Source organism: Taudactylus pleione, unplaced genomic scaffold (genome assembly GCF_031769625.1).
Source record: "Taudactylus pleione unplaced genomic scaffold, aTauple2 ptg000662l, whole genome shotgun sequence".
NCBI lineage: Eukaryota > Metazoa > Chordata > Amphibia > Anura > Myobatrachidae > Taudactylus > Taudactylus pleione.
This window is the reverse complement of record NW_028285064.1, coordinates 580,383-605,153: the sequence shown is the minus strand read 5'-3', so window position 1 is coordinate 605,153 and position 24,771 is coordinate 580,383.

Sequence of the window (24,771 nt, the reverse complement as noted above, 5' to 3'; positions counted from 1 at the left end):
ACAATATACTTTGTATGACGCATATTAAAGCTGGTTAAGTACTAATTCTACCCTCTTCATGGACAGGCCACACTCACTAAAATCAGGCATTTGGAAACCCCCCCTCTAGAAATCCTGCGTTTGCCCCTGTATATGACTGAATTGTTTTGAGGAATATTACGTCAGAGTCCGAGATTCGTGTTTTAGTTCAGATAGAAAAATGTTCATATATTTAATTTCTTTCAGCACCCTCCGGTATTGTATATATTTTGTGTGTGTTCTTGGCAAAAGCTGTAACGTGTCTGTTTTTCTGTTATTTTCTTTCTGTCGGTCTAGTAATCAAGTCACATTCACAGTTTTAACTGTTCAAGTCAATTCTGTTACTCATTAGTTAACCTGTTAATCTTCAGTGGAGTCTGTGCCACGTGGGCATGAAAGAGTTAATTGAGTCTTTGCTTTTCTCCTTCTTTTCTGAGCCTTTGGAAAATAAGCTGTTCCCGTCCCCCTCATGTCTTTTGTATATTTGTCTTTCTATCATTTTGAATCTGTGTCTGTGTAAATAAATCTGCTTCCCCTCCACACTCGGCTCTACGGCTGGGTGCAAACTACCCTGAGTGGCCCCCTCTGAGGCCTGCAGCCTCCACAGGCCCATGTGGAAAAATTCTGCTGTGTGTTGGTCATCCCGGGGTTGTTTATATAGAAGCTGGCAGGCCTCAGATGAAGACCTCCCTGAGTTTGTTAAGGTTCCTGTCTGATTCCCATCCCACCACCAGCCTGAAGCTGAGCCTCTTACACACGTTCCTGCAAACTGTGCCAGATTGGTCCTATCCTCAGTTATTAAACACAACCTGCCCGAGGCTGCAGCCTGAGCAACCGCGACAAATGCAGACCCTGCATTCTACACAGCTCCAAAATCAGGCCGCGCACTCTGCACAGTGCCAAATCCAGACCCTGCACTCTACACAGTGCCAAATCAGTTACTGCGCTCTACACAGTGCCAAATCCACACCCTGCACTCTACACAGTGCCAAATCAGTTCCTACACTCTACACAGTGCCAAATCAGTTGCTGCACTCTACAAAGTCCCAAATCAGATCCTGCACTCTACACAGTGCCAAATCATATTCTGCACTCTACACAATGCCAAATCAGATCCTGCACCCTACACAGCTCCAAAATCATACCCTGCATTCTACACAGCTCCAACATCAGGTTGCACACTCTACACAGTGCCAAATCCAGACCCTGCACTCTACACAGTGCCAAATCATATTCTGCATCTACACAGTGCTAAATCAGATCCTGCACCCTACACAGCTCCAAAATCATACCCTGCATTCTACACAGCTCCAACATAAGGCCGCGCATTCTGCACAGTGCCAAATCCAGACCCTGCACTCTACACAGTGCCAAATCAGTTCCTACACTCTACACAGTGCCAAATCTAGTTCCTGCACTCTACACAGTGCCAAATCAGATCCTGCACTCTACAACGTGCCAAATCAGATCCTGCACTCTACAAAGTGCCAAATCAGATCCTGCACTCTACACAGTGCCAAATTAGATCCTGCACTCTACATAGTGCCAAATCAGATCCTGCACTCTACACAGTGCCAAATCAGTTCCTGCACTCTACACAGTGCCAAATCCACACCCTGCACTCTACACAGTGCCAAATCAGTTCCTGCACTCTACACAGTGCCAAATCAGATTCTGCACTCTACAAAGTCCCAAATCAGATCCTGCACTCTACACAGTGCCAAATCATATTCTGCACTCTACACAATGCCAAATCAGATCCTGCACCCTACACAGCTCCAAAATCATACCCTGCATTCTACACAGCTCCAACATCAGGTTGCACACTCTACACAGTGCCAAATCCAGACCCTGCACTCTACACAGTGCCAAATCATATTCTGCATCTACACAGTGCTAAATCAGATCCTGCACCCTACACAGCTCCAAAATCATACCCTGTATTCTACACAGCTCCAACATAAGGCCGCGCATTCTGCACAGTGCCAAATCCAGACCCTGCACTCTACACAGTGCCAAATCAGTTCCTACACTCTACACAGTGCCAAATCTAGTTCCTGCACTCTACACAGTGCCAAATCAGATCCTGCACTCTACAACGTGCCAAATCAGATCCTGCACTCTACAAAGTGCCAAATCAGATCCTGCACTCTACACAGTGCCAAATCAGATCCTACACTCTACACAGTGCCAAATCAGTTCCTGCACTCTACACAGTGCCAAATCAGATTCTGCACTCTACAAAGTCCCAAATCAGATCCTGCACTCTACACAGTGCCAAATCATATTCTGCACTCTACACAGTGCCAAATCAGATCCTGCACCCTACACAGTTCCAACATAATACCCTGCATTCTACACAGCTCCAACATCAGCTGCACACTCTACACAGTGCCAAATCCAGACCCTGCACTCTACACAGTGCCAAATCATATTCTGCACTCTACACAATGCCAAATCAGATCCTGCACCCTACACAGCTCCAGAATCATACCCTGCATTCTACACAGCTCCAACATTAGGCCGCGCATTCTGCACAATGCCAAATCCAGACCATGCACTCTACACAGTGCCAAATCATATTCTGCACTCTACACAATGCCAAATCTAGTTCTGCACTCTATACAGTGCCAAATCAGATCCTGCACTCTACAAAGTGCCAAATCAGATCTTGCACTCTACAAAGTGCCAAATCAGATCCTGCACTCTACACAGTGCCAAATCCAGACCCTGCACTCTACACAGTGCCAAATGCAGACCCTGTACTCTACACAGTGCCAAATCAGTTCCTACACTCTACACCAGTGGTGTCAAACTCGGCCCTTCAGCTGCAGTGGAACTACACGTCCCAGCATGCACTGCCAGAGTTTGGCTATTAGGGCATGCTAAAACTGTGGCAGGGCATGCTGGGATATGTAGTCCCACAGCAGCTGGAGGGCCCGAGTTTGACACCACTGCTCTACACAGTGCCAAATCAGTTCCTGCACTCTACACAGTGCCAAATCAGTTCCTGCACTCTACACAGTGCCAAATCAGATCCTGCACTTTACACAGTGCCAAATCAGATCCTGCACTCTACACAGTGCCAAATCAGATCCTGCACTCTACACAGTTCCAACAAAATACCCTGCATTCTACACAGCTCCAACATCAGGCTGCACACTCTACACAGTGCCGAATCCAGACCCTGCACTCTACACAGTGCCAAATCATATTATGCACTCTACACAATGCCAAATCAGATCATGCACCCTCCATAGCTCCAAAATCATACCCTGCATTCTACACAGCTCCAACATCAGGCCGCACATTCTACGCAGTGCCAAATCCTGACCCGGTACTCTACACAGTGCCAAATCCAGACCCTGCACTCTACACAGCTCCAACATCAGGCCGCACACTCTACACAGTGCCAAATCCAGACCCTGCACTCTACACAGTGCCAAATCATATTATGCACTCTACACAATGCCAAATCAGATCATGCACCCTCCATAGCTCCAAAATCATACCCTACATTCTACACAGCTCCAACATCAGGCCGCACATTCTACGCAGTGCCAAATCCTGACCCGGTACTCTACACAGTGCCAAATCCAGATCCTGTACTGTACACAGCTCCAAAATTAGAACCTGCATTCTACACAGCTCCAAAATCAAATCCTGCACTCTACACGGCTCCAAAATCAGAAACTGCATTCTACACAGCTCCAAAATCAAACCCTGCACTCTACACAGTTCCAAAATCAGAACCTGTACTCTACACAGCTCCAAAATCAGAACCTGCACTCTACACAGCTCCAAAATCAGATCCTGCACTTTACAAAGCCCCAACTCAGGCCCTGCACTTTACACAGCCCCAACTCAGGCCCTGCACTTTACACAGCCCCAACTCAGACTCTGCACTTTACAAACCCCAACTCAGACCCTGCACTCTACACAGCTCAAATTGAGACCCTACAATCTATACAAAGCTCCCAAATCTGACCTTGCACTCTACACATCTCCCAAATCAGACCTTGCACTCAACACAGCCCACACTCAGAACCTGCACTGTACACATTTCCGAAATCAGATCTCACATTCTATACAGCCCCAACTCTGACCCTGCACTCTATACACCACCCCAAATCAGACCCTGCACTCTACACAGCCCCAAAATCAGACCCTGCACTTTACACAACTCCAAAATCAGACCCAGCACTCTACACAGCTCCCATATCAGACCCTGCTCTTTACACAGCCCCAACTCAGACCCTGCACTTTACAAAGCCCCAACTCAGGCCCTGCACTTTACACAGCCCCAACTCAGACCCTGCACTTTACAAGGCCCAACTCAGACCCTGCACTCTACACAGCTCCAATTGAGACCCTACAATCTATACAAAGCTCCCAAATCTGACCTTGCACTCTACACATCTCCCAAATCAGACCTTGCACTCAACACAGCCCAAACTCAGAACCTGCACTGTACACATTTCCGAAATCAGATCTCACATTCTATACAGCCCCAACTCTGACCCTGCACTCTATACACCACCCCAAATCAGACCCTGCACTCTACACAGCCCCAAAATCAGACCCTGCACTTTACACAACTCTAAAATCAGACCCAGCACTCTACACAGCTCCCATATCAGACCCTGCTCTTTACACAGCCCCAACTCAGACCCTGCACTTTACAAAGCCCCAACTCAGACCCTGCACTTTACAAAGCCCCAACTCAGACACTGCACTTTACAAAGCCCCAACTCAGACTCTGCACTTTACAAAGCCCCAACTCAGACCCTGCACTCTACACAGCTCCAATTGAGACCCTACAATCTATACACATCTCCCAAATCTGACCTTGCACTCTACACATCTCCCAAATCAGACCTTGCACTCAACACAGCCCAAACTCAGAACCTGCACTCTACACATTTCCAAAATCAGATCTCACATTCTATACAGCCCCAACTCTGATCCTGCACTCTATACAGCCCCAAAATCAGACCCTGCACTTTACATAGCTCCAAAAATCAAACCCAGCACTCTACACAGCTCCCATATCAGACCTTGCACTCAACACAGCCCAAACTCAGAACCTGCACTGTACACATTTCCGAAATCAGATCTCACATTCTATACAGCCCCAACTCTGACCCTGCACTCTATACACCACCCCAAATCAGACCCTGCACTCTACATAGCCCCAAAATCAGACCCTGCACTTTACACAACTCCAAAATCAGACCCAGCACTCTACACAGCTCCCATATCAGACCCTGCTCTTTACACAGCCCCAACTCAGACCCTGCACTTTACAAAGCCCCAACTCAGACCCTGCACTTTACAAAGCCCCAACTCAGACACTGCACTTTACAAAGCCCCAACTCAGACTCTGCACTTTACAAAGCCCCAACTCAGACCCTGCACTCTACACAGCTCCAATTGAGACCCTACAATCTATACAAATCTCCCAAATCTGACCTTGCACTCTACACATCTCCCAAATCAGACCTTGCACTCAACACAGCCCAAACTCAGAACCTGCACTCTACACATTTCCAAAATCAGATCTCACATTCTATACAGCCCCAACTCTGATCCTGCACTCTATACAGCCCCAAAATCAGACCCTGCACTTTACATAGCTCCAAAAATCAAACCCAGCACTCTACACAGCTCCCATATCAGACCCTGCACTCTACACAGTCCCAACTCTGACCCTGCACTCTACACAGTCCCAACTCTGACCCTGCACTCTACTCAGCCCCAATTCAGACCCGGCACTCTACACAGCCCCAATTCTGACCCTGCACTCTACACAGTCCCAACTCTGAACCTGCACTCTACACAGCCCCAATTCAGACCCGGCATTCTACACAGTCCCAACTCTGACCCTGCACTCTACTCAGCCCCAATTCAGACCCGGCACTCTACACAGTCCCAACTCTGACCCTGCACTCTACTCAGCCCCAATTCAGACCCGGCACTCTACACAGTCCCAATTCTGACCCTGCACTCTACACAGTCCCAATTCTGACCCTGCACTCTACACAGTCCCAACTCTGACCCTGCACTCTACACAGTCCCAACTCTGACCCTGCACTCTACACAGTCCCAACTCTGACCCTGCACTCTACTCAGCCCCAATTCAGACCCGGCACTCTACACATCCCCAATTCACACCCCGGAATCTACACAGCTCCAAAATCAGACCCTGCTCTTTATAAAGCCCCACTCAGATCCTGCACTGTACACACACATCTCCCAACTCAGACCCTGCGCTATTTACTGCAGAACACCATCATCCAACCATAATACATATTATTAGATGTTCCCACACCCATTGGGTGATCAGTGGAGATCTGGGGGTGGGGCACACCTAAACTGAGTGGTTGGGGTTGGGCGAGACATAGGTTTTTATACGGTATAGTAGGCACCTAAATATTGGTGTGAGGGCCTAGAGACAATGCTCCAGCACTGGGTGCAGCTACTGCTGGGCAATAGGATCTATCAGTGTTTTGCTTTATATGTTTTATACTAGAATGGAGTCTACTACTCACCAGAATGTGCTTTGTTATTGCAGGTATATTGCCACAAAGTGTACACAATGCTGTACTTGGTAAACAGTAACGTGGCAACAGAACATAATTGCCATACACATCAGCAGACCATAGCACAGGTACATACCACAGCCTGGGTAGCACAGATAGCAGGAGCATAGAGAGGCAAGCCGAGTCAGTACTCTGTGATTCCCATACCCAACGTGATAGGATGGTTATAAGAAGGCAGGAGTGGACGTCTTTATGTCGGCTGTGCTTTGGCAGGCATTAGCATATTGTAGCAATTGCTGCCAGTTGCAATTGCATCCCCTGCCGAATCAGGCCCATTGTTTGTAATATAGTATAAATGAACACCATAGATCGTCTATAGCACTTCGGGCTTGATTCAGACCTGCTCGCTAGATGTGTTCGCATGCAGCGAAAGTATGCAAATCCAAGATAGCACGGCAAAGCAATAGCACGACCATTATGTGTTGGCGTGCAATCGCGGTGTGTATTTAGACGCCCACCAGGCTGTCTTAAGACACCCACTTTCCCACGTCATCTCCAGGATGTGTATGCAACCATTGTTAAGATCGAGTACCATCGGAAGCGAATGCAGCACTTGTGGTTGACCATACCCTACCGCAAGCACTGCAAATGCTTCAGTGTGTAAAACAACCATCTGACGTGTACTATGACGCTGCGTCTTAACTATGCACGCCTCTGAAATGGCGTTAAGAAGCTCAGGCACGCCTGCGTTCGCACCTCCACTCCCCCGTCTCCATCGAACATTCCCCGTCACCACCCACAGCTTGTCCTGTTACTCATTCTAGCGAGCTGGCTATGCGCAGCGAGCGAACACTTCCCGATCATATGGACTAGTTCGCACACGTGCACTGAGATGCATGTGCAGATTACAGGCTGCGTGTGAACACAGCTTAGTGAGCGGGTCTGAATCGGGCCCTTAGTACTAAGCTCTGTCTTCAGGGACTCCTACCAATGCATCATTTCCAGGTCTACTAGTTGGTGCCCATTTTAAAAGAGCCACAGGTGGAGCTAATTATTTCACTTGTGATACTCTGGAGATCTGTAAAGCATGCACTGTTAGGGGTCCCTGAAGACCAAGGGCCTGATTCAGCACGGATCACTATTGCTATCGCAGCTCTGTAATTGCACGCAGGTCTGCTGCGAAAATGTGCTAATGATGTTATCGCACTGCCAGCAAAGAGACGCCCACTGCCTCCCACTACCGCTATCTCACATCTGTAATACTTTGCAAGCCTTCATAAACATCGGTAACGATGAGTACCATCACCCCTAATGCAGAATTACAGCAGCCCTGACCTAGGAATTACTAACTTCGTTGCACGCGGTACACAAGCTGCATATGCAATCTCACTGGCTAATCTATGCACGCCCATGCAACAGCGTTCAAACGGTCAGGCACGCCTGCATTTCTCCAACCATCCCCCCCCATCAACACCCCCAAATGCTCACGGCCTGTCAATCACTCTGAGATGGCTCTGTGTGGTCTCCATGATCGCAGTGCGATCGCAATGGTGCCTATGCGCAGTACGCAACCATCGGCCAACTGTGAGCACTGTTGCCGTTTGCGATTCTTAATGAATCAGGGCCCAAGTTTGAGAAACACTGATCTACACTATAGGCCACAGGTTCTCCAACTCGGTCCTCGGGACCCCAAACAGTGCATGTTTTCCAGGTCTCCTCACAGAAACACAAGTGAAATAATTAGCTCCACCTGTGGATCTTTTAAAATGTGTCAGTGAGTAATGAATACACCTGTGCACCTGCTGGGTGACCTGGAAAACGTGACCTGTGTGTGGTCCTGAGGAGTTTGAGAACCACTGCTATAGGTTGAAGGAGAGCGTCTGTATCAATCTCATTTATCTCATATAAATAACATCAGTGGCCAGGAAAGGGTTAAACATCCCATAATTGTTAGCATTACTGCCTCGTGGCACTGAGGTCTTGTGTTCGATTCCCACCACGGCGCTAACTGTGTGGAGTTTGTATATTCTCCCCATGTTTGCGTGGGTTTCCTCCGGGTGCTACGGTTTCCTCTCAAAATCCAAAAATATACTGGTAGGAAAATTGGCTACTGATAAAACCTAACCCTAGTGTGTATGTATATGTGATAGGGGGACACTGATTCAGAGTTATACACAAACCATTAGGTTTGCGTACAACTCTAAATCAGGCCCATAGATTGTAAGCTTCACTGGAACAAGGATTGATGTGAATGGCCAAATATTCTCTGTAAACTGCTGCGGAATATTCGCGCGCTATATAAATGATAAATATACATAATATAACCAGTAGAAGACCATAGGGATGGTCATTGAGGGGTCTCCCATCGATGGTCTCCACTGATGGTGAGAAGCCATCAATGGTTTACACCATGGCCATCCATCAGGGGGGACTCGGCGGGCAGTGACCAATCAGAGAAGGGGACAGAGCTTTTTGGGTAACATCCTTCCTGGGATAAAAAGAAAAACATGCTCTCTAACTTCGAATGCGGAGAATCATTGGATCCCCGCCATCTATGGCAAATCCATCAACCATCGGTGGCAAACCATTAAGGGTTGTTAACCATTGATGGTCAAGACAGAACTGAGCTTTCTAAGCACGTAATCTCCCACGTCATGGTAAAACGCCTGTCTCTTCTTGCAGGCAGCTGCTCTCTGGTCTGGTGCACTGATTCAGCTCTCAAATCCACGCACAGGGCAACACAGATCTGAACGAAATACTGTCCAGATCGTATAGTGGACCTCATTCAGACCTGCTCGCTAGATGCGATCGCTTGCATCCAGCGTATGCAAATTTGACAAAGTGACGGCATGGGAAGCGATCGCTCGCCAAGGCATAAGCACACCCACTTTGGCTGTGCGAGCGATCGCTCTGTGTATGCAGACACCCATTAGCATATGTTGTGCCGCCCACTAGCGCACGTCATCTCCAGGAAGTGTATTAAAACAGTGGTACATCGAGGACCATCGGTAGCGATCGCAGCGCTTGTGGTTGCCTTACCCTGCCGCAAGCACTGCGAGGACTTCAGTGTAAAAAACAGGCATGCGACGTGTACTATGACGCTGGCTGTTAATTATGCATGCCTTAGAAACGGCGTTGAAACACTCAGGCACACCTGTGTTCGCACCTCCACACCCCCGTTATTATTGTCCTGCCCCTGTTACCACCCACAAACGGCCTCTCCTGTCACTCATTTCACTGGGCTGTCTTTGCTGGGCGAGCGAGCGGGCTGCGATCCCACAGAGTAGTTCACGCACGCGCAGAACAAAGCGTGCGCATACGCATTCACAAACCATCGGGCCGCTTGCGAGCGGCTCTGAATGAGGTCCAGTGTGTACACCTGATCCCACATACACAGCGCTCGTTAATTGCACAGCAGATGGGAAGATGCAATGAACAACTCGATGCAGCTAAATGTATGTGTGCAGTGCCCCCAGTAGTAGTCACCCCCTTGTAGTGCCCCTTGTAGTAGTCCCCCCCTTGTTGTGCCCCCAGTGAAGGTTCATCCCCCAGTAGTAGCCACCACCTTGTAGTGCCCCTGGTAATAGTCCCCCCTTGTAGTAGTCCCCCCCTTGTTGTGCCCCCAGTGGAGGTTCCCCCCCTTATGCAGTGCCCCCAGTAGTAGCCACCCCCTTGTAGTGCCCCTAGTAGTAGTCCCCCCTTGTTGTTCCTGCAGTGGAGGTTCCCCCCCTATGCAGTGCCCCCAGTAGTAGCCACCCTCTTGTAGTGCCCCTAGTAGTAGCCCCCCCTTGTTGTTCCCCCAGTGGAGGTTCCCCCCTATGCAGTGCCCCCAGTAGTAGCCACCCCCTTGTAGTGCCCCTAGTAGTAGTCCCCCCTTGTAGTAGTTCCCCCCTTGTTGTGCCCCCAGTGGAGGTTCCTCCCCCCTATGCAGTGCCCCCAGTAGTAGCCACCACCTTGTAGTGCCCCTGGTAATAGTCCCCCCTTGTAGTAGTCCCCCCCTTGTTGTGCCTCCAGTGGAGGTTCCCCCCCTATGCAGTGCCCCCAGTAGTAGACACCCCCTTGTAGTGCCCCTGGTAATAGTCCCCCCTTGTAGTAATCCCCCCCTTGTTGTGCCCCCAGTGGAGGTTCCCCCCCTTATGCAGTGTCCTCAGTAGTAGCCACCCCCTTGTAGTGCCCCTGGTAGTAGTCCCCCCTTGTAGTAGTCCCCTCCTTGTTGTGCCCCCAGTGGAGGCTCCCCCTAGCAGTGCCCCCAGTAGTAGCCACCCCCTTGTAGTGCCCCTAGTAGAAGTCCCTTTGACCCCCCCAAGTAGACACACATGTAATAAAAAAAAAAAAAACACTTAACCGAATCCCCGCTCCGTCTCCTGCTCCCGCCGCCATCCGCTCCTCAGTCCGTCCTCCCGGGCTGGACCGCTCTGCATTATGGGAGAGACGCCATGACGTCTCTCCCATTACCCACTGCGGGAGCCAGAAGATGGAGCGGCTCCGGTAGTGGGCGCAGCAGCTAATGAGAGTTTGACAGACTCTCATTGGCTGCTAATTAAAGCAAACTCACAGCTGCCAGCGCCTGTGTGTTTGTCACTGTGTAGTGCTGACAGAACTCCCTGTCCGCTCAGCGCTACACGCGTGGTGCAGCTGTGTCACAGAGACACAGTCTGCCCGCGGCCCACATGGTCGCAGCTGAGGCACCCTCCACTATGTGGCGCCCTACTCAGCTGCGTACCATGCGTATGGGTAGAGCAGGCCCTGTGTATGAGGGAGGGGGGGCGGCTCCGGACCCGGGCCCCTCAAGCAAGCCTGGGCCCGGGTAATTTGTAACCGCTCCCCCCCCTCTTGGCGCCCCTGGTAGTGCCCCTTATACACATTACGCCACACAGTGGAGCCCTTTTCACCTTCTGCCACACAGTACTACCACTTATACACATTATGCCACATAAAGCCCCTTATTCACATTAAGCCACATAGCAGTACCCCTTAAACATATAAGATAGATAGATAGATATATATGATATAGATAGAAAGATAGATAAATAGATATATATAAGATAGAGAGATAGATAGATAGATATGAGGTAGATAGATAGATAGATAGATAGATAGATAGATATGACATAGATAAATAGATAGATAAGTAGATAGATATGAGATAGAGAGAGATAGATAGATATGAGGTAGATAGATATGAGATAGATATGTGATGGATAGATAGATAAATAGATAGATATGAGATAGATAGAGAGATAGAAAGAAAGATAGCGAGATAGATATGAGATAGATAGATATAGATAAATATGAGATAGATAGATATGAGATAGATAGATATGAGGTAGATATTATTATTATTATCCTTTATTTATATGGCACCACAAGTGTTCCGCAGCGCCTTACATAGTACATAAAACTAATAAGTGAACAAAAAAAAAAAACAAGTAAATTACAGTACAGGGAAGGACATTATATACAAGATAGATAGATCGAAAGATAGATAGATATGAGATAGATATAGATAAATATGAGATAGATAGAGATGAGATAGATAAATAGATAGATATGAGATAGATAGATATAGATAAATATGAGATAGATAGATAGATAGATAGATATGAGGTAGAGATATAGCTAGATATGAGATAGATAGATAGATAGATAGATAGATAGATAGATAGATAGATAGATAGATATGTGATAGATATGAGATAGGTAGATAGATATGTGATAGAGAGATAGATATGAGATAGGTAGATAGATAGATATGTGATAGATAGATAGAGAGATAGATAGATATAGATAAATATGAGATAGATAGAGATGAGATAGATAGAGATAAATATGAGATAGATAGATAGATATGAGATAGATAGATATGTGATAGATAGATATGAGATAGATAGAGAGATAGATATGAGATAGATAAATATTAGATAGAAAAATAGATAGATATGAGATAGATAGATAGATAGATAGATAGATAGATAGATAGATAGATAGATAGATAGATAGATAGATAGATAGAGATAGATACAGTGGCAAACGCAGGATTTCCAGAGGGGGATTTCCAAATGCTTAATTTTACAGCGAGTGTGGCCTGTCAATGAACAGGGCAGAATTAGTACTTAACCAGCTTTAATAAGCGTCATACAAGGTATATTGTGTGTAATAATTCCAGCATATACAGGACCAGCGATCACAGTTAGCCATTAGATGCGTCAGTAGGCCATCCTGCCTGAGCTGAATGTATTTATTTTAGATGTGGGTACCATTCCAGACTATTGGAGCAAGTCCGGGAGCCTGGAGGAGCAGCAGAGGAACCTAGCACTGTCCTGGACATATATGTACATATTGGGCTCTATAGCAGTGCATCCCTAACAGTGCATGTTTTCCAGATCTGCTAGTTGGTGTACATGTTATGTATTACTGGCTGTTACATGTTAAAAGATCCACAGGTGGTGCTAATTATTTCATTTGTGATACTGAGAAGAACATGCAGCGCTAGTAACAATCTACTATTTCTATTGTGGTCATGATGTGGACTGGGGAGGGGGGTTTCCAGGCAGATGGAAACCCCCCCTGCGTTTGCCTATGAGATAGATAGATATAGATATATATGAGGTAGAGATATAGATAGATATCTGATAGATATGAGATAGAAATATAGATAGGTATGAGATAGATATTAGATAGATAGATAGATATGAGATAGATAGATGTGAGATAGATAGATGTGAGATAGGTAGATATTAAATAGATATGAGATAGATAGATAGATAGATAGATAGGAGATAGATAGATGTGAGATAGATAGATAGATAGATAGATAGACATTAAATAGATTTGAGATAGATAGATTTGAGGTTGATAGATAGAGCAATAGATATGAGATAGATATATTTGAGATAGATATGAAATAGATATTAGGGAGATAGATAGATATTAGGGAGATAGATATGAGAGAGAGATAGATATTAGATAGATAGATCATACATGCCTACCCTCCCTGTTGTCGCGGGAGTCTCCCGATTTTAGATAGATAGATAGATGGATAGATAGATTTGAGATTGATAGATAGATGGATAGATATGAGATAGATAGATATATGAGATAGATATGAGATAGATAGATCGATAGATATGAGATAGATAGATATATGAGATAGGTAGATAGATATTAGGGAGATATATGAGATAGATAGATATTAGATAGATAGATATGAGAGAGAGATATATAGATATTAGATAGATAGATAGATAGACAGATATTAGATAGATAGATCATACATGCCTACCCTCCTGGTTGTCGCGGGAGGCTCCCGATTTTTCGGGTAACCCCCTTCTCACCACCGGAAGGGCATGCACTTCTCCTGCATTCTGCCCACTTTCTAGTGAAGTGAGCAGAATGGGGAGAATATTAGTGGGGATTTGCGGTTCTGAGCATTGGGGGCGGGGCCTAATGAAGCGATTCCACGAGAATCGCGTCATTTAGCTCCGCCCCTAGTTTAAATATGCATAATTGAGCAGAATTCTCTAGAGGGGTGGGGCTAAGTGACACTGTCTGTCTGCCCCACCCCCAACTCCGCCTACCTGCTTCACCTCCCCAGGCTTCTCCCGGTAGGAATAGTAAATTGTCGGCAAGTATGAGATAGATAGATAGATATGAGGCAGATATATAGATTGATATGTTATAGATAGATAGATATGAGACAGATACGATAGGTACATAATAGATAGATATGAGAATAATAGATAGCAGGGCCGTAACTAGGGTGGTACGACCAGTGCCATGGCACAGGGCACCGCAGGGCAGGGGGAGCTGTTTGGACCTGTCAAATTTCCTGTTTATTATCATTCTCACTTGTAGCTTCCTCTTCTTTTATCCCCAGCATCTCCTGGCCTCCCCTATCTCCTCTCTGGCCTCTGGCTTTTCCCCATGAGGCCATGGCCCTTTTTCAGGTTCACTATCTTATGTCCCTATTTAAAAAATGGGGTGGGTAGATTGATAGATAGATAGATAGATAGATAGATAGATAGATAGATAGATAGATAGATAGATAGATAGATAGATATGAGATAGATAGATAGATAGGAGACAGAATATGATATAGATAGATAGATAGATAGATAGATAGATAGATAGATAGATAGATAGATAGATAGATAGATAGATAGATAGATAGATAGATAGGTAGATAGATAGATATTTAGTACCACAACTCTTGGAGAGTCACATTTCACCTTCCCTGTATAAGATAAAGTGTTATATGTGACAACCTGGTGGCTACAGAAAAGGGGAGAGGGCGTTTTGTTGTTAATTGATGAGCATTCAGCAGTCTGGGTGGGGACACGCTGTATGTCATTAAATAATTTGTCTAATTATCACCACAGGATGTACCAGCAACATTAATCTCCTGCCAGTTCACTGAGCACATGGCATAAACTCCTGAAGTACCACTCTTGTCCAGTAGAGGGAGAAAGGAGAGAGAAAGACAGCACTAATGCCAGGCATTGCATTGTGCAGTACAACACAAGTTTACATCCCCCCAAGATATGTAAATTATTATTATTATAATTTATTTATATGGCGCCGCAAGTGTTCCGCAGCGCCTACCAAAGTACATAAACAAATAAGTAACCAGTGACTTACAATACAATACAAAGCAGGACACGGACATGGATAATAAACATAGCTATATTAGCGACCTTTACACCTACATAAGCAGCCGAGTGTTAGTTGCCCTAGTGGGGAGTAAGAGATAAATTAATTTACAGTTGAGAGAAGCACAAGAGGGTAGAGGGCCCTGCTCGAAAGAGCTTACATTCTTTAAGGGAGGGGCAGACAAACAGGAGTGACACAGATGGGGTAGGCGGGGAGGAAGAAAGATGTAGCAGCAAGTTAGGATGAGAGCTGGAAGGCTTTAATGAAGTAGTGGGTCTTAAGAATCTGTTTGAAAGATTGTAGAGAGGTGCAGAGGCTGATAGAGAGAGGGAGGGAGTTCCAAAGGTGGGGAGCAGCGCAGGCAAAATCTTGGAGGCGGGAGTGGGAGGAAGTAATCAATTGGCATGAAAGGCGGCGTGTATTAAGTAAACGAAGAGGGTGGACAGAAGAGTGTAGGGAGATGAGATCAGAGATGTAAATGGGAGAGGAATGGGTGAGGGCTTTGTAAGTGAGTGTGAGAACCTCGAATTGGGTTCTAAAAGGGAAGGGGAGCCAGTGGAGGGCTTGCAAGAGAGGGGAGGCAGATGTAGAGCATTTGGAGAGCAAGGTGAGTCGAGCAGCAGCATTGAGGACAGACTGAAGAGGAGAGAGATGGGAGTTGGGGAGGCCAGATAGGAGAAGGTTACAGTAGTCCAATCTGGAGATGACCAGTGAATGTACAAGGGTTTTGGTGGCATCCTAGGTGAGAAAGGGTCTGATCTTGGAAATATTCTTGAGATGGAAACGACAGGACTGCGAGAGGTTCTGAATATGTGGTTTGAAGAAGGAAGAGTCCAGGATGACTCCAAGACAACACACTTTGGGACTAGATGAGATAGTTATGCCATCTATTGATAAAGAAATAGTGGGACATGATGTTATGTGGGAGGGTGGGAAGACGATCAGCTCAGTCTTAGACATATTAAGTTTGAGAAATCGCTGGGACATCCAGGAAAGGCTGAGGCATGTGTGGGTTTAACCAGTGACCCCGCCAGGTGCTTCAGAACCTCTTGGGGAAGTCAAACTGTCAATGCACAAAGAAGTTTTAATATGTCTTCACTTAAACAAATAGGGTAGTTTAATTGGTTTTCCAGACCCTACTGTAAATCTGTTATCAGGGCCGGCTCTAGGGGTATTCGACCAGTGTGGTCGAACAGGGGCGCCACCCATAGAGGGCGCACCCCTCCCCAACATCCCGTTTTCAGTGTGACAGTACTGTCCTGCTGATCCACCCGTGGAAAGAAGTGGCCCGCGGGTGGTGAAATCGGGAGGTTGGGGACCCCCACGGCCGCAGCCGTGCAGCAGTGCCGGACCCCGGAGTCTGAATGGATGCTGCGGGCATGCATGCGGCATCCATTCAGTGACGCGAGAGGGCTGGGGGAAGCCCAGCTAGTGAGGCTCCCCCCAGCCTGATGTTATTTGGAGGCGTGCCATGCGGGCACACCTCCAAATAATGTCACATATGGGGCATGGCCTATGGTAATTAGGCCACGCCGCGCACGATGTGAGGCCGCACTTTGTAGAGCTGGCACAGGGTGCTCCGAACCCTGGAGCCGGCTCTATCTGTTATGATATTTATTGTGCCAGTCTGCAACAAAATAGCGCCCAGATGTCTCTTGCTATAAAACGTAGTGACAGCAAGTGTAGCTAAAATAAATGGCAAAAATATAAATATCTGTATTTTGAATCATGACATCAGAAAGCTGCAGCTGGGTCAGGTATCAGTGTGATCTCACTATGGGGCCTATTTTTTAACAATCGCATTTACGTTACTATTAGAGATATGCGCCGGACCATTTTTGCTGGATTTGGATTTGGCTCTGATTCATTGCCCCCGACTTTGGATGTGGATTTACCAAACTGCCATGACTGGTTTTGGATTTGGATTTTTTACAAAAATGTACAAAAAAAAAATATCTAAAATCAAATAATTTGGGCTTTTTTTTGTTCCTAGAGTATTATTAACCTCAATAACATTAATTTCCAGCCATTTACAGTCAATTTAGACCACCTCACAGCTCACAAAATTTTTTCCACCATTATTGGCCAAAGGGTGCAGTGAGCTGGCTGGTTACTAAGCGACAGAGCAGCGACACAGACACCGCAGTTTAAAGCACATCTATGAAACATTGCCACACAGCAGTGGCAGAAATGAAAGATAGTGCGAGATGGAATTGTCCTTGGGCCCTCCCACCCACCCTTATGTTGTATATGAAACAGGACATTCACAGTTTAACAAATGAAGCACTTCAGCGACAGGGACTGCCACTATTGTGGCTGAAGTGATTGGTTTGTTTGGGCCCCCACAAAACAAGCTACCAATCGGCTTTCGGCAACAGCTCTACAGTGGCAAGATGTCACTGTCATTGCCATCCTTACCCTTATCAGTGTGTGCATCATACTCACACAATATTAATTAATACCCGCTGGAATCCACCATTACAGAAGTCTCTGTACTGTGACATAATTACGGGGAAAGGTCTTCCTCATGGAATTTCCAGTTAGTTTTGATGAACATCATCTTTTCCACATTTTGAGGAAGTATCCTCATACGCCGTTCACTCACAAGGTTACCGGCTGTGCTGAAAACTCTCTCTGAGTACACACTGGAGGGTGGGCAGCTTAAGTAATGCAAAGTCAGTTTGTACAAGGGCCTCCAAATTGCCTTTTTTCCCTTCCAGTACTCAAACGGACTCTGTGACATATCTGTTTGTATGTTGTCATTAAAATAATCCTCCACCATTCTTTGAGTGGTGATCATATCAGATGGAGTTACAGTAGAGGTGTCACTAATGTTGGGCAATTCTTTTAGACCCGACGAGATGTCAAAATGTTGGGTTGACTTATCTGCATCACCACTGGGTCTTTTGGGAGAGCTGATTTTTTTTTTCTGGCTGTTGCTGAAGAAACTGAATGAGGAGACGTTGTAGTGCCATGTGTCACTTGAGTTGCCAGCTTGCTCACCAGGAGCTCTTTTCATCTTTTAAGATCTGGGTCAGTTGGAAAGAAAGTCACAGCATATGACTTAAACCTATAATCAGGCACGGTTGCTAAAATGTAGTGATCAGATTTCAAGCTATTGGCCACCCTTGGATCCTGGCAAACGTATAAAGGACATGATCTACAAGTCCAGCATACTATGCGGATTCGCTTTGTTTAATTTCCTCCTTCAATTTCTCCAGCTGATTTTCCAAAAGCCTAATTAGGGGAAATACCTTACTCAGCTAGCAGTGTCAGCACTCACTTCACATATGGCTAATGGTTTGAACACCTTGCACAAGACAAAAAGTACTCTCCACTGTGCTGGGCTAAGGTACATTCCCCCTCATCTCCCAATCTCATGGCTTGTTGCATAGCTATGGATAGCTTTTTGCTGTTCCTCCATCCGCTGAAGTATATAAAGGGTGGAGTTCCACCTTGTTACCAGCTCTTGCTTCAGTTGATGGCAGGGCAATTTAAACTGTTCTTGCAGGTGCTGCAATCTCCTGCATGCTGTTGTTGAATGCCAAAAATGTCCCAAAATATTTCGTGCCACAGACAGCATCTCCTGCATGCCCTTGTAATTTTTTAAAAACCCTGCACCACTAAGTTGATCATGTGAGCAAAACAGGGGATGTGTTGAAATTCACCCAGCTGTAATGCTTTCACAATATTTGTGGCGTTATCAGAAAGAACAAATCTTGAGGAGAGTCCAAGTGGGGTAAGCCATGTTACTATGACATCTCTTAGTTTTTCTAAGAGGTTGTCAGCGGTATGCCTCTTATTGAATCTGGTGATACACAGAGTAGCCTGCCTCTGAATGAGCTGGCATTGTTTGTTAGATACTGCTTCTGCTACTGCTGAAGGCGATTCACCCACCAAGTGGACTGTCACAGTCATGCAATCTTTAGTTTGCCCACTACCGCTTGGCCACATATCTGTGGTTAAGTGGACAGTGGTTACAATGGCATTTTGTAGGCCAATAATTAGGGGGGGGTTACGTCCTGGTACAGCCGAGGAATGGATATTTGGGTAAAATGAAACCAAGATGGAAATTGGTAGCGGGAACACAGGACCTCAATTAACTGTGAAAAAACCCACTGCATTAATTGTGGATATTGGATGCAGATCTAATACTAGCATAGCTGTCATGGCGTCAGTGATCCGCTGTGCGACTGGGTGAGAGCTGTCATACTTCTCCTTGAAAGGATTGTTTAACAGTCAATTGTTTTGTTAAACTACTACTAGGTGGATTTGTTGGTCCTATGTCCAGGCATGACCACGGCAGCCTTCTTATCATGGCCAAGAGCTGCTTCCACTGGTGCCCGAATTACACAAACAACATCCTCATCCTCAATATTCTCATTAGTGCCATTGTCAACTACACAAATATCCTCCTCATCCTTTTGCAATTCCACGGTGGCATCCTCAATTTATATGTCATCAGCAATACTTATGCTGCTTATCCCCACAAATACAGAGGGAGCAGAGACTGTGGAAGGAGGCTTCTCTGAAAGGTCAGGCTCACACATAGCACTCGTGGACACACATAGACTATCCTCAGGGATTTGTGATATTTGTGTTTCTGAATGCAAAGTTTGATCTACTGACTTAGTGGTTTTCAGTTTTTTTACAATTCTTCTAAAGTCTGAGTGAAAAAGGTCTTTCATTGTCATGAGAGGCAGAAGATGCCTCACTGACAATTGCAGAACCACCACTCAGAAATAAAGGCCAAGGCCTGAGCCTTTCCTTGCCACTGCATGCTGTTTTTCTGCTCTAACCTTTAGAGGTGTTTTTGTATTTACCCCTGTAAAATCTCGATTTTTTTTATTTCAGATACCCTGATTTTTTAAAGTTTCTACGTCCTTGACCATCAGCTTTAGATGATAGTGAAGGACTAGTATCGTCATCATGACTGGTTGCAGCAGCTGCAGTGCTACCATTTGCTTGATGCTTCTGCTCTCGGTTGGTTGTTGTGATCCATATTGATGAAAACACTCAAGTTGTCCAAAAACTACTTACTAGTATTATGTATTTACTAATCACCACTCACTGCGGAATCACAGTACTTGTGTGTTATGGACACACAGTGGGGTATGGCCAGCAGAGTCACAGCACTTGTATACACAGTGGGCTACGGCCCAAGGAGTCACAGTGCTTGTATACACAGTGGGCTATGGCCCAAGGAGTCACAGAACTTGTATACACAGTGGGCTATGGCCCAAGGAGTCACAGTACTTGTATACACAGTGGGCTATGGCCCAAGGAGTCACAGTGCTTGTATACACAATGGGGTATGGCCCAAGGAGTCACAGTGCCTGTATACACAGTGGGCTATTGCCCAAGGAGTCACAGTGCTTGTATACACAGTCGGATATGGTCCAAGGAGCCACAGTGCTTGTATAGACAGTGGGCTATGGCCCAAGGAGTCACAGTACTTGTATAAACAGTGGGCTATGGCCCAAGGAGTCAAAGTGGGGTACAGCTCCAAAAAAATATATATATATGTTTTTTTTTACTTTTTAAACTTTTTTTAAAAATATTATTTTACTTTTTCTTTACACTGGAGCAGATGGACATGAGCACAGCGCAGCATACGTCAGCATGCCTTGTACACACAGCCACTTGTGAGTCTGGACACAGCCACTTTAATCAGCAGAGTATCGTGCAGCATACATCAGCGTGTAGTGTGCCCCCTACAGTCACTCTACCAGCACAGCCACTTGTGAGTCTGGACACTTTAATGAGCAGAGCAGCGCTTGAGTGAAATGGCGCCAAGTCCCGGTCATGGCGCCTTATATAGAAACCAACTTTCGTGAGAACCTGACGTCGGGAGGATGATGTTCGGCCTCGAAGTGGGATCTGAGTCAGGCGGAAACACCCAAGCCGCGGACTCTGATCCCTGGTGTTCGGAGCAGTACGGATTCCAATAATCCGAACAGCTCATCTCTAGTCACTAGTGCCCATGATCGCACGCACTGCAGGATGTGATCTTAATGCCAGCATGTATCAAAGAGACATGGGCTTCAAAAGAGCACGTCCCTGCAAAGTGCTTGGAGTGAAGGGAACGTCTCTTCACTCCTGTGCCGGACTCCTGCACATGCGTGGTCTGCAGACCACACATTCCCGGTGGCTAAAGCCCATAGGCTGCAGTAATAGAACATAAATCTGACAACATTCCATTCCCCATAGAAACCTGGACGGGGTTCTTGCTGCTGTCGGAAATGGTGGTACTGCAGCAGGTATCGGAGATATCTGCTGTGGTCCTTCCATAATACATTGCATGGATACTGATTATTTGCGGATATCCTCCCAAAACGGGTGTTTTTCGTTGAATATGTCGCCAATAGTTATTGATAAATGGACCCTATGTATAGAGACGGCAAACATAATCACCTCTGGTGGCACATAGATATTATATGGTTGTGTGTTTAGCATGCAACATTGTCATTCTTGCAGTGCAATAGTGCTAAATACAATTTGAAACCCATAACTTACGTGTGTACTGTAATTTCTTGCATTCTCTTTATATTGTGAGCTCTCCCTGGGCAGGGCCTTCTTAGTGTTAGGGGTATATTTATAAGTGTGTGCTGGTTTTTATCATTTATCTAGCACCTTCTAGAAGATAATAGATAGAATTTGATGGGTTGCTATGGGCAACAACTCCACATCTAAAAACCTACACTTCAGTAAATATACCCCTGTGAGTCTATTATCATGCATGTTATGTCCCTATCATTACCGCCCTGGCCACCCTGTTGTTAATCCAGCTCTGATGACCAGGATCTCCTACAGGTCAACATGGCAAACGCAGGTGTGTCTGACCGTTTTAACGCCATTTTATGGCCTGCATATATAATCCATTGCGATCTTCTTCACAGCATGAGAGCTCTCGGCTTGTCATGAGAGCTGCAGTGTTTGCGGCTGGTCAGACTTGCCGCATATGCTAATTAAATTAAAAATATATCAACTATATAACTTTATTGGGTTTTATTAGGGGGGATGTAATTTATAGACCGGCAGACTAAATGCTGCCGGTATATATCCCGACAGCAGAAGCCCGACAAGGGACTTAAGATAGGTGTCGAAATACCGCCACCTATCTTAATCCCGACGCCGGAATATCAAAGGACGTTGGACCGATCGAGGTAAGTCCGGCTGTCCTTAGCACTTAGCAGCGTGAGGGGGGGTTGTTAGGTTTAGGCACCTCCGGGGGATTAGCGTTAGGAACCCCTCGGGAAGGATTAGGTTTAGGCTAGGGAAACAGGGGAATAGGGTTATACGCCACTGGGGGGGGGGTTAGGGTTAGACACCCCCCGGGAAGGGTTAGGGTTAGACTAGGGGAAAGGAGGGTTTAGGGTTAGATACCACTGGGGTGAGGTTAAGGTTAGGCACCAACCCGGGAGGGTTAGGTTTAGTGTGCGGGTGGGGGACGGTTAGGTTTAGGCAACCCTGGGGGGGGCAACATAGGGTTGGGCACCACCCCGGGAGTTTTAGTATTAGGCACCCCTAAGTGAGGGTTAGGAGGGGAGAAGGGAAGGGTTAGGGGACTTACCTGCGTTTTTGGGATTCTCCTCTGTCGGGCTTCTGGTATCAGCATTACATCCTGGCGGCTATGGAGGAGCTGGGATTTAATACCTAACCCTTATCAGTGGCAAACGCAGGATTTCTAGAGGGGGGTTTCCAAATGCTTGATTTTAGAGTGAGTGTGGCTGGTCCATGAAGAGGGCATCATTAGCACTTATCCAGCTTTAATATGCATCATACAAAGTGTATTGTGTTGCATAATTCCAGCATATACAGGACCAGCGATCACAGCATGCCATTAGATATGGCAGTAGGTCCATCCTGTCTGAGCAGAATGTTTATTTTTCAGATGTGGCCGGGCACCATTCCAGAGTATGAAGCAAGTCCGGGAGTCTGGGGTAGCAGCAGAAGAACCTAGCACTGCCCTGGACATATATGTACATATTGGTCTCCATATGCACTGGATAGCATACCTCCCAACATGACCCTCTCCAGGAGGGACACAATGCTCTGGTCCTGGACTTCCCTGGTAATTCATGATTGGTGGCGCCTCCAGGTGGGGCTGCAGTACAGTCCAAAATTCAAATAGGGGAGTCACACCAACTGCCAGTGAGTCCCAGCCAGTGATGTTTGGCAGTGTGTGAAATGACAGTTGGTGTGGCTCCCCTATTTGAATTTTGAACTGCGCTGCAGTTTCATCTCTTACCAGGGAAGTCCAGGACCAGAGCATTGTGTCCCTCCTGGAGAGGGTCATGTTGGGAAGTATGGGATAGTGTATTATTATACAGTATTAATAATTAACCCTATTGATGGTCTATAGCAGTGCACCCCTAACAGTGCATGTTTTCCACATCTCATAGTTGGTGCACAGGTATATTTATTACTGGCTGACACATTTTAAAAGATCCACAGGTGGTTCTAATCATTTCATTTGTGATACTGAGAAGAACATGCAGCACTAGTAACATTGTATTATATTACTATTGTGGTGATGGTGTGAGCTGAGGAGGGGGGTTTTCAGGCAGACGGAACTCCCCCCTGCGTTTGCATATGCTTATTAGGGATATCTGCGAAAATACTTGCAGCCGAACTCTGGGCCCTATGTTCACGCAATTCAGCGATTATCGGCACTGCTCATGTGTCAAGATACTTTACCGTAGTCGCTTGCAGCGACTTTTCACTTGAATTTGTGATTGACAGGGGCCGTTTGGGGGGTGGTAATGGGGAGTGGCGGCAAAAAAATCCATGCGTGCCCTGGCCATTTTCGGGGCGTGTTGTAGACAACGTAAATCTTCCGGCTATAATAATACTACAACTTTGTCAGGTTGTTCTGGGCTTTATAGTTCCACACCACATGGCATGTTACTGGTAGGTTGTCAGTCTAGCATGACCACCCCACCCCTTTCCCAAAGATCTCTCCTGACATCTCTGTATTTATAGCTGCACCAGAAGGAAGTGGTTCCTGTGTACTGTGAGAGACAATTGGTTTTTATTTGCTGGTAAATGTTATTTTTCCTGCCGTGCAGAGCAGAGCGAGCCGCAGAGCTGTAGATGTATGCATTACAGCAATAGTATGGCAGCTTTGTGGGTGGCTGAGAAACATGCTCGGGTCAGCAAAGTTTAACCGCTAATGCCAACCCCGTCCTCTCAAATAAAAATAGGAACCGTTCTGTGCACTTTTTTACAGGCAGCTCTAAAGTAGAAGCATATGTTCAGGCACAGGATCCCGGAGCCCGCTCTGGGAATTACATTCATCTGTCGTGTCTCATGCAGGCTCAGAGCAGACGTGTAGTTTAGGGCAGAACCACACAACACGGACACTATTCATTGAGGGACAAACATTCGCTCCCCTGCCCAGTGCTGGCATGGAAAGTAACGTAAACGCTCGGTGAGGACAATACTTTTTACGTTGATGCGCACGACACAGGCCGCTGTCAACCTGCTATGAAAAACATTTTTTTTGTGTCATTTTTTAAAAAAAAATACAAGAACCACCTGTACCGCTCTCCCATTGGGC